The sequence below is a fragment of the Ictalurus punctatus genome, chromosome 6 (assembly GCF_001660625.3).
Source record: "Ictalurus punctatus breed USDA103 chromosome 6, Coco_2.0, whole genome shotgun sequence".
In the NCBI taxonomy this organism is placed as follows: Eukaryota; Metazoa; Chordata; class Actinopteri; order Siluriformes; family Ictaluridae; genus Ictalurus; species Ictalurus punctatus.
Genome location: NC_030421.2, coordinates 32127027 through 32136386, shown reverse-complemented (window position 1 = coordinate 32136386; position 9360 = coordinate 32127027). Strand labels below are relative to the sequence as shown.

Below are 9360 nucleotides of genomic sequence, written 5' to 3'. Positions count from 1 at the left end.
CTATTATTAACAATGCAGTAACTGCTGATGGATTGCACATCAGTCATGTGCACATCTGGCTGCTCTGTTCATTGGCTCTGAAAATATATATATATATAACTATAATATAATATGTGGGTAGTAAATATAAACAGACACGCATTTTGATTATAAAGTGCTTCTGTTCTTGCTCAGCATTTACTCAGAACGCTAACCTCATGACATAAAGTATTATTGGCCTTAGCTGTTCTAGCCGTAACAGCTCGGCCGGAGTGACGGATCGGATCAGATCGGATCAGATTCAGCTTACGAGTCCATCTCTGGCTATGGCAAAAACCAACATCGATATCTACTTAGTGTGTGGGGTTTAACGCAGTCAGGTGTTACATGTGGAAATAATACACTTTGTCCACTTGTCTGTAGCTTCTTGTGATTGGTTGATTGATTTGATTTTTAATATCCTCCGCTCTGTATCAGACGCTTTGATAGCACTTGTCGTCCTCATCATTATTATTGTTGTACATTTCTTTTTTGCTCGTTCAGTACGAGCTGGTGCCATGGAAATGGGTGCAACTGTTGTACGTCACGCTTAAGATACAAGTTACTTAACTCCTACACCTTGCTAAGAGTCGCGCTTAAGAAAATTAACGAGGACCGCTCTCCCCGTTTTCCCTCTATCCGTCGAACAGGGTTTGATCAAATCGGCATTCTTTAAACAGCACCAGCGGCGGACGATATGCGGTCTGTTCGCTGTGAGATGTCAGAGAAGTCTCTCTTTAAAACCTCTTCACAGAGCTGACGAGAGGAAGTTTTACCGAGGAGTTATTAAGGGAGTTAAGGGTTAAGTTGCGCTCGACTCCATTGCTGTGGATGAAGGAGGGTTTCGTGAATGAATGAATAGAGAGAGCGGGTGGCTGATACGGGTAACTCTTAAAGGAAATTCCAGAGCACAATGCCGTAAAAAAAATAAAAAGGAAAATGAAAGTGTTGCTGGTATCGTAAATGTTTCAGAGTAGGCGAGGTGACCGGACTTACAACTTCGCAATCGTTGACGTAGCGACGCGTTACACCAAAACTCACCCGTGCTGTAAATCACCGAAAGCAGCCTTTTAGGATTATTTGTGATTCAGTTTTAAGTGCTATTTAATAATAATGTATAATGCCTATAATAATAATAACAACAATAATGTCTATATTAATAATAATGCTAATAATAATAATAATATAATAATAATAATAATAATAATAATAATAATATAATAATAATAATAATAATAATAATAATAATAATAATAATAACAATAATAATGCCTATAATAATAAGAATAATAATGCCTATACCAATGATAATAATGCCTATATTAATAATAATAATAATAAGAAGAAGAAGAAGAAGAAGAAGAAGAATGCAAATAATAATAATAATGATGATAATATGCATGTAATAAAAATAATAGTAATAATAATACATAATATAAGAATACTACTACTACTAATAATAATAATGCATGATATAAGAATACTACTACTAATAATGTGTATAAATAATAATAATAATGTGTATAATAATAATAATAATAACAATAATAATGCCTATAATAATAAGAATAATAATGCCTGTACCAATAATAATAATGCCTATATTAATAAGAAGAAGAACAAGAACAAGAAGAATGCAAATAATAATAAAAATAATAATAATGATAATATGCATGTAATAAAAATAATAGTAATAATAATAATACATAATATAAGAATACTACTACTACTAATAATAATAATAATGCATAATATAAAAATACTACTACTAATAATAATGTGTATTAATAATAATAATAATGCATGATATAAGAATACTACCACTAATAATGTGTACAATAATAACACATATGATGATGATGATAATAATAATAATAATAATAATAATAATAATAATAATAATAATAATAATAATAATGTCTGTATACATCACAGAGATGAGTGTCTTATGTTTTATGTTGAAAACATTTACATCATATTAATTCAAACTCTGTACTGATTATGGCAAACGAAGTTCGAATGCTTAAGTGACGTAATAATAAGAAATTTAGCCGACTGCACTGACTGAACAAATCGGCGATTATTTCCTCGTCAGTGTTGGTGCAGACGGCGTGACAAGGCCACGCTGAGGTGATGAGACAGAGACTGATGTGCGTGATGCTGATAATCAAAGTGAAAACTTGCATCCATCCATTTTCACGACCGTTTATCCTACACAGGGTCACGGGGAAGCCTGGAGCCCATCCCAGGGAACTCGGGGCACAAGGCAGGGGGACACCCTGGACATGGTGCCAACCCATCGTGGGGCACGATCACACACCCATTCACACGCTACGGATAATTTGGAAATGGTCTACAAGTAATATCTTTGGACTGAGGGAGGAAACCCGAGTACCCGGAGGAAACCGTACTCGCACTAGGCCCGGTTGCTTTGTACCATGCCCAAGCACGATTGCCCCCCCCCCCCCTCCCCACATTGCACTCACATTGCACTTAACGTTCAAGCCTGAGCACGCTTAAGTTATCTTAAAACATCCTTTTTTTAGGTTAACTTTTACCTGACTATCGGTACGTATAATGCTTATTTTTTATGATTCGTGTCTATACGTGAATTGTTTTTTATTTTTATTTTTTTGAACGTAAAGCGCCTTGAGAAACTTTTAAAGGCGCTATATAAAAAAAAAAATAAAGATTCTTATCCTCGTGGGAGTACGCCCTGAGATATATGCAAATGAGGCAGCGATTTTAAGTTTTCCGAGTTCTATAGAAAATGTCAAAATTGACATGACACGTGGAGGGTTTTTCCCAGCCTGAGATATCTGGGGTTATTTCTGCAGATCCTCTGGCAGCAGGGAAACGATTGCGTAATCTTTCCACGCACAGGAATGCTCAGTGTGTAAAAATGACTGGCAGGGCAGAATCAAACCGGAGACCGCCAGCTCCCGACGTAAAGCGAATCCAGTGTGAATAGGGCTTTAGCGATTTAGGAAGTTTCTCATTCTTAGGACCTGCTTTTAGCGCTCAGATGCATGAGTGTGAATTATTCTTACGCAGAAAAACAGGACGTTTAATTTTAGGATCAACGCACGATGTATTTTAAAAGACCTTTCTCCTAAATAGCCCAGTTTGGACCCAGTGTGCAACCGACACTCCAGGGCTATAAATCGTGAGGTTCTCTCGTTTCCAGTACCGATGTTTATCTGTGTCAGTACTGTTATTTCCTCCGTAACGTGATCAGAATACGTGTCCGCTGTAAGGTCTTTAAGAATATCTATGTTTAAAGACCACTGAAGAAGAAGAACGAGCACTGTGTTGTCCTCCTCTGTACAGCGTTAAACTTCCTCAGCTTGGCTAACATGCCTTAGGAAGATTTCCCTTTTATAGTGAGTAGGACAGACCGACGTGATAAATCTGTCAACGGAGATGCATCAAATGCGTGTGTCTTGAAATGGATATCATGGGCGGTATCCAGTTCCGATCGAAAAATGCGTTTAGCGGTAGCGCAAGCTCCTCTGCGGTGAGATGTGCAGGCTGGCGTTAGCTTGCGTGTTCATTTCTGTTATTTTCTTACCTCCGTAGTCGTGTGTTTACGATGCCGTATGCCGTTTGAAGCCTTTCTCCACCTCGCTAGAAAAGGCTTTGCGGCTTTTATTACGTTTAAGAATATGAGTGTTGATGTTCAGAGCATAATCAGTGAACCTCAGTGATTATGCAGTCAGTGAACGAAGCAGAAACGCAGGGAGCATGGAGAACGTTACCCGGAAGTGTTTGTCACAGTAGCCCATGCTGCCTAATGTATTATTATTCTGTCTAATATCAATAAAATGAGAATCACGCGGCGGTTGTGGATCAGGTGATAGCGCGGGGTGTCCACTAATCGTAGGGTCGGAGGTTCGATTCCCGGCCCACGTGACTCCACATGCCGAAGTGTCCTTGGGTGAGACACTGAACCCCGAAGTTAGCACGCAAGTTAGCGCCTTGCGTGGCAGCTCTGCTGCCATCGGTGTGTGTGTGTGAATGAGACACAGCGTAAAGCGCTTTGGATAAGAGCGCTATATAAGTGCAGACCATTTACCAAATGCATTATTATTATTAGCTGTGTCACAGTTGTTCAGCTTATTATTTAGGAATATTATAACATTAATATTTGGAATCCTTCTTAAATAAACATCCGCGATATTTCGCTGAACGTTATGATCCTACATTCTTTCATTTGTATGAATCTGTGAATCAGAATATGACCGATCTGTACTCACATTAGTTAAATGAATCTTTTGAATACAGATAGATACTAGATGGAGGAATAGATAGATAGATAGATAGATAGTTAGATCATTCACATTCGATTGTGTTTACTTTCAAATAAACCAGATCTCGCTGTTGGTCCATTTGACTTTGCACACATACGTCCAGAACCTTTGAGTACCAGTCACCGCGTTTCAGACAAAGAGCTGCTCAGTGTTTTGACTTGCTTTGTGTGGGGTTCGCCACTCCCCCGGCCGATCTCCTGAACTGTCTGCATTGTTTGGACTGGTTCAGCCCCATCCATGATCTACACGGTTAATCATTCTGAGGACAGGCACATTAACCGTGATCCTGAATAAATACAGCCTGGCGGAAACGGTCGCCTGAGATTCTGTCTGCTTTCACACCACTTATGTTTACCGAGCGGGTCGGATTTGAGGATGGACCGTCAAAACCAAGAAATACCCGACTCGGGTAACAATAAATAAATAAAAAGTCGAATCAGCATGCCGCTTGAGACGTGATTCGTATGAAATTATAGAGTGTGTCTGCTGATAAGCGTATCCAACTGTGAATTTTGCAAGGCTAGTGTTTTGCGTGTCTCGCAGCTAGCTTACTCGAATCTCTCCATGACGAGATGCCTCAGCACCGTGACCTAAATATAATTTAACGTCTCTATAAATGGGCTTAATTACAGCGTTCGTAGACTTGGCCATGTCTTACACGGATACAGCCAAACCCCAGGTAGTTTGTGGTTCGGATTTTTTTTTTTTTTTTTTTTTTTTTTTTGTAAATATATCGATGTATCACATGTTAGCAGTTAAATGTGCTTTTACATTGCTGCACGGGAGGACTGCTGAACAAAGGCAATTGGTACATGCACATGAGCAGATCCTGAGCATTTCTGGTTTGTTTTGTTTTTAATAGATAAAATATATATATATATATATATATATATATATATATATATATATATATATATATATATATATATATATATGTGTGTAAAATAAAATTTACAGATTACAGACTTTGGACTGTACTCGACCAGGCGAGATCGTACGGAACAGGATCGAACAGAAGGTCATCACGACGCCTTTAAATTGACGTACACGGGATGTTTTAGAGGAGCGTATTGTATTCGAAACATGTCCGATATTTCCGGTTCGGAGTGGAAGATTGCCTAATCTTACTCCCTGACCTGCCTGCGTGAAGTAAATTGTAATGGTTCTAAAATAGGCTTCATTAGTGTAAGAAAGCCCAGATTCATAATGCCTAGCTGAATGATAAACCGTCCCATTGAATAGAGCACACAAACGATGAAAGGTCATGGTGTGATCGTTTTTTCCTCAGTCCTTGAGCAGACATGCCGCTGACTCAAGCGAGGACCGAGGTTCAAGTTGAAGGGAATGTTTGAAAGAAATCATTTTCCGCTTCAGCATGCTCTCGGTGCTATAGTAGCGTAGGGAAAGCACAGCGTCAGTGTTTTCTACATGGCTGCATATTTTCCAGCTAGCACTCAGCGACTCATTGCCTGATTTATGAGCCAGATTTACCGGTGATGTTACTAGTATTGTTCTTGTGTTGTGAGTAATCGTGCAAATAATTGTCCCTCTATTCCTGATCCTGTGAGTGTATGCCTGGAAATGGTTGACTGGTAAAGGGATCTTTATTCCCAGTGCTTTGTTGTTCATCCACATCAGCAGAAACTAGGTCGATTGGGAATTCAGCCATGATACAGCGCCCCCTGGAGCGGAGAGGGTTAAGGGTCTTGCTCAAGGGCCCAGCAGTGGTAGCTTGGCAGTACTGGGGCTTGAACCCCCGACCTTCTGATCAGTCACCCAGAGCCTTAATGACCAAGCCACCACTGTCGCCTCTATATACATTTTTTTTTTTTTTTATCTGAAACGATTTTCAGTCTTTTTAAACGAACTTTACTGAGTCCTGTTCAAGTGGAAGTGAAAGGAAAACGATTACCCGTGTTAATGACCTCACTGCTTTTGGTATTCACAATACAAATGGATTCTCAGCCTCTCTTTTAGACATTTTACCCTTGATGAGCTCTCAGACTACTTGTTGCTCCCACCACAACTTCTGAACGAATTACGGATCCCTGAATTACGGATCATGTCACGCCACGTTGCCGAAAAATACAGAGCGCCAAAAACAGAACAGGAAAAAGAAAGAAATTAGTATACGACATGACAAACCCCACTCCTTCTTCATGTCATAGGCCTACTTGTGACACTCATTCAAGTGCTTAGCGTAGGCAGAATACATTTAATACACGACATATAGTACGATAGTAATACACACTCACTGTCTGCTTTATTAGGAACACCTGTACACCTGCACGTTCATGGCAGCAGCACAGTGCAAAAATATCATGCAGATCCAGGCCAAGAGTTTCACTTAATGTTCACGTTAGAACATCAGAATGGGGCAGATGCCATCTCTGTGACTTTACCCGTGGCATGGATGTTGGTATCAGAAGTATTTTGAGTTGGAGTATTTCAGAAACTGCTCATCTCTTGGGAATTTCTCACACAACAGTCTCCAGAGTTTACACAGAATGGTGCAAGGAAAAGAAAAAGAAAAAAACATCGCATGAGCGACGGTTCTGTGGGACGGTTCAACGCCTTGTTGTTAGGAGAGGTCAGAGAAAAATGGCCAGATTGGTTTGAGCTGCTAGGAAGGATATAATAACTCAAATAATCATCAAATAATTATCTTTACAACTGTGGTGAGCAGAAAAGCATCTCCGCATGCACAAAACATCAAACCAAGAGCATGGGCACAGACTCGCCCCCAAACTGGATAGATCACCGGATCCTTTTCCAGTCTTCAACTGTCCCGTTTGGTGTGAGAACTACTCACACGAGCCTTTCTGGCCCGTCCCAACAACCATGCCACGGTCAAAGTCACTGAGATCACATTTTCCCCCAATCTGATGTTTGATGTGAACATAAACTGGAAGCTCTTGACCTGTATCTGGATGATTTTATGCATTGTGCTGCTGCCACTTGATTTGCTGATCAGATAACTGCATAAACGAGCAGGTGTACAGGTGTTCCTGATAAAGGGGTCGTGAGTAAATAGTTCCTGTTCCTGCCTGCTAGTTATCTACTTCAGGTCTATAGCAGTCTACTGCTAGTTCAGTGCTTCTGTTAGACTTTCTGATGCGTTGCCATGTCAGTATTTTTCCCACGTTTTTTTTTTTTTTGTGCATTGACAGAAAACTGCAGCTTGATATGGAGAGCAAGCCTCAAGTTCTTTTCCCTGCAAAGCGGATTTTGTTTTCGCTAGGGTTAGGGTTGAGTTAGGGTTAGGGTTGGGTTAGGTTTAGGGTTTGGGTTAGGGTTGGGCTTAAGGTTAGGGTTGGGTTTAGGGTTAGATCATCGATCTGAGGCCACTTCAAACCCCTAATACAGAGGTAGTATTTATTTATTCATTGATTTGCCTAAATATTATTCGTAATTAACTTCCTGATCCAGACATGCATTTGAATTGATAGATTTTAATGTGCTTTACGTTAGACCGTGTTTATTCGTGTGATTGTATGGTGCATGATTTTCTATTTGTCACTGAGGTGTGAATCACGAGGGAAATTACAAGTCATTTGGATTTCGATGTAGTGTGCCACAATTCCTTATGTATCCATCCATAATCTATATTCTCTATTGGCTTGGCTGTGTTATAATTGTAGTAGGCTGATGTTTTTCATCAGGACTGGCAGAATGAATGGCACTGTTTGGAGAGCTAAAAATCCACATTTCAGTTTTTCAGCTGTTTTTAGTCCATGGAGACATGCCTCATAACCTTTTTTTTTTTTTTTTTTTGATGGGAAGAAATTAAAATTTTAATGTCATACTTTACTTTCACGTATTACAGCTTGTATGAAATTTCGAAATGATTTGGAAGCAATCATGAACAAAGGAGCGCAAAAAACCCTGAGTAAACCAGTTCACTGTGCTAATATAGGAGTACACAGTACACTTCCTAGTGATGAGTTAACACCCGGGGTCCAGTTGGACTATATAAACACAGTTCAACACACTGGGCGTTAAATAAGTAGATTTTGCTGTGTATTAATAGTAGTAGTACAGTGAGTATGTGTATTATAAACAGCCATTTGTGGCATTAGTGTGTAGTAGTAGTGTAATAGTAGTAGTAATAGTATTATTATTAGTAGTAGTAGTAGTAGTAGTAGTAATAGTAGTAGTAGTAATAGTATTATTAGTAGTTGTAGGGTAGTAGTAGTTGTAATAGTAGTAGTAATAGTATTATTATTAGTAGTAGTGTAGTAGTAATAGTAGTAGTAATAGTATTATTATTATTAGTAGTAATAGTAGTAGTAGTAGTAGTAGTAATAGTGTTATTAGTAGTGTAGTAGTAGTTGTAATAGTATTATTATTAGTAGTATTAATAGTAGTAGTAGTAATAGTATTATTAGTAGTTGTAGGGTAGTAGTGTAGTAGTAGTAGTAGTAACAGTATTATTATTGGTAGTAGTGTTGTTGTTGTTGTAGTAGTAGTAGTGTAGTACTAGTAGTAGTAGTGTTGTAGTAGTAATAGTATTATTAGTAGTAGTAGTAATAGTAGTAGTAGTAATAGTATTATTATTATTGGTAGTAGTGTAGTAGTAATAGCATTATTATTATTATTATTATTATTAGTAGTAGTAACAGTATTATTATTGGTAGTAGTGTTGTTGTAGTAGTAGTAGTAGTAGTAGTATAGTACTAGTAGTAGTAGTGTTGTAGTAGTAGTAGTAATAGTATTATTATTATTATTAGTAGTAGTAGTAGTGTTGTTGTAGTAGTTGTAGTAGTAGTAGTAGTAGTAATAGTAGCAGTAGTAGTAGGTAGCAGTAGTATTAGTACTAGTAGTAATAGTATATAAGAAGCCACTTGGGATTCAGCCTACGTTGTCTGAATTATTCCAGTTAGATGGCGGATTATTCCATCTTCAATTGTTAAATGTAGTTGCCTTTCTGCAGCATTTGACTAGATGAACAATATTCCCCCTCTTTCTTTAACTCCTACTTCAACTGTTCTACAGCTACACACCCTCGTACACATACACTGCCATGTGGTTT

General features: G+C 38.5%; 1 protein-coding gene across 1 annotated transcript in view; it reads left to right on the top strand.

Moving 5' to 3' along the window:
- nck2a (NCK adaptor protein 2a) overlaps window positions 1-9360 on the top strand; it is a 49797-nt gene that overhangs the window by 5507 nt on the left and 34930 nt on the right. The window lies entirely within an intron of this gene.